The 2,383-nt window shown below is 55.4% G+C and overlaps 1 pseudogene; it reads right to left on the bottom strand.

The window, feature by feature from the left end:
• Positions 1 to 584: 584 nt before the first annotated feature.
• Positions 585 to 1,775, bottom strand: LOC102851178 (annotated as a pseudogene).
• Positions 1,776 to 2,383: the final 608 nt, after the last annotated feature.

Genomic DNA, 2,383 nt, shown 5'->3' with positions numbered 1-2,383 from the left:
AGTGCCTGAATTCCAAGTTTTCAAAAATAATAAATTAATCAATCAGAAAAAAACAAAAAAAAACCCAGGAATTGAAAAAACTGTACAGTGTCCGTTGCTGAGAACTTAGCCCCTGTTCCCACCCCCCCAAACCCCACCCCCCCCTCAGCTACCAGGCAGTGCCTCCCCAGCCAATCCATTCCAGTCAAAAGGTTGTCAGTGGAAGCAGCAGGAATTTGTAGGGAGGTGGGGAGATAAGCACAGCCCCAGCACCCTCTAGCCTTCCTCCTTAATGCCCCAGTGGGACAGTAGGCTGAGAAGCCCTAGGGAGAGGACTCCCAATGTAGGAACATTAAAGAAAGCTCTGGCCGCCATCTAAATCCAAGCACAGAGCTGAGGCAGTGGGGCTTCTTGCCTTGGGGCCACCACAGCTTCCAGAACACCAGGCCAGATAGTGACCCTACTCAGGAAGAACACTTGCACTCTGAGTCTGGGCTTTAGAGGCACTGGGGACCCCTGGCTGGAGTCTCCTTGGGTAGGTAGGGTGTGAAGGAAACCCTCTTCCTGGTGGTCCTGCCTGCCCCCAGCCTGTGCTTCAGCCTGCCTCAGTAGGAGAATTTCTGCAGCTTAGCCTTCTTGCTCTCATTGGCTGCTGCCATCTTGGCAGTGTAGGCCGCCAGGCCAGGCCCGCCAGGCAGCGGTCCTGGGGAGGCAGGTGGAAGAGCCAAGAAGGGGACTGGCTTGAGGCTGATGAAGTTGGGAAGGGAAATGGCATAAGGTGTGCCCGGCAGGCCTGGGGGAGCCATGGGGAGGGCTGTTAGGGGTGGTGAGAAGGGGGTGGGCAGGTCTGCGGGGGTTGAGCCGGGTGGCCCCCCAGAGGTAGACTTGGCGGTCTCTAGACAGGCAGTGATGAGGTATTGGGCCAGGGCGATGGAAACTGGCGAGCCAGTGATGGTCACGTGCCACTCACCAGCACCCTCTGCATGGTTCTCAATCTTGATATGTGCCCCCGCCATCTGTCTGATCTCGCTGATCTTGCTGCCATCATTGGGAACCAAGAATTCTTGCGAGCTGGTTTGCACGCTGGGAGCCAGTCCAGTCACCATACTGGGTGAGGCAAAGGGGACTGTGTGCCCTGAGAACTGCTGGAGTTTGGGACCTCAGCTAGGGTCACAGCCCCATACTGGCCCTGGAGATAGAAGCTCTGGTTAGTAGAGAGAAGGACAGTACAAAGGACAGGCTCAGATAATAAGGGATAGTGGCTCCTTTGGGTGGGGATTCTAGGATAACAGCACAGATCGGGCGCACACACAGAATGATGGCATCAGGCACCACCGGACACAGTGACAGGGCTCTCCGAGGAGTTGGGGAGCAAGTCCCCTGCCACCTGCACCTGGGCACCCTTTGTCTCACGGATCTCCTTAATCTTAGTGCCAGCCTTCCTGATCAGCGAGCCACACTGGTTGGAGGGCATGACAAGGCGCTAGGTGATGGGAGGCCTGGATACGTTCCCACCATTTTCCGGGGCCCTCACAAAGGTCCTCATCCAGCTTGAAGGCGATCATGCACACGGCATGTAAGACGGCCGCTGTGGATCCAGTGATGGTGGTGATACGCTCGGAGCACGGGCCCTCGGAGATGGTGATCCGGGCTCTGCTCTCCTCCCGGATCCGTTTCACAGTCTCTCCTTTTTTTCCAATGATGCAGCCCACTTCCTTCCCATGTATTAGCATCCGCAGCATGAGGATAATGCTGAGCTCTGGCACCTCCTCCAGCCCCTCATCTGAGCTACTCATCCTGTTAGGCGGAGCTGGGGCTGCAGAGGTCAGGAAATTCGTCCACGCTGGGGCCTGGCCCTCTTTCTCTGGGGCTGTCCTGCGGCGGCGGCGGCGGGGCAGCGGCTGGACATCTCAGTCCCACATTGTCCCCAGGAGAAGCGGCCGCTCACAACTGCGAGTGACATCAGCTGCGAACAATGAAGGGGTTGACAGGCTTGAAGCCCAGAGCCCTGCTCCGCGCCCCGCCTCCCGTCCCCAGCCCGCCTGGCCCAGCCCCAGTATGTTGTTATTGTTTTGTGCCTTCGAGTTACTTGCGACTCATAGCGACCCTATTCAATTCTCCTTCTATCCTCCTTAGTCATTGTCCAACTCTCTGATGCATAACAAGTGATTGCAAAGACCATGGCCTGTATCAGATGCACCTTAGTCTCCAGAGAGACACCATTGCTCTTCCGTACTTTGGAGAGGTCCCTAACAGCAGACTTTCCCATGGCAATGTTGTTGTTGTTGTTGTTATGGCAATATGTCTTTTAATAGCTTATATATAATTGGTGACAGTCATTCTCTGAATGCTTGATAAAATTCAGTGTATCACCATCTAGTCCAGGGCTTTTTTTGTTTGGCTT

This window comes from Elephantulus edwardii, unplaced genomic scaffold (assembly GCF_000299155.1).
Source record: "Elephantulus edwardii isolate Elephantulus edwardi_28Jun2011 unplaced genomic scaffold, EleEdw1.0 scaffold00005, whole genome shotgun sequence".
Classification (NCBI taxonomy): Eukaryota; Metazoa; Chordata; class Mammalia; order Macroscelidea; family Macroscelididae; genus Elephantulus; species Elephantulus edwardii.
This window is presented reverse-complemented; position numbering and strand designations above follow the sequence as displayed.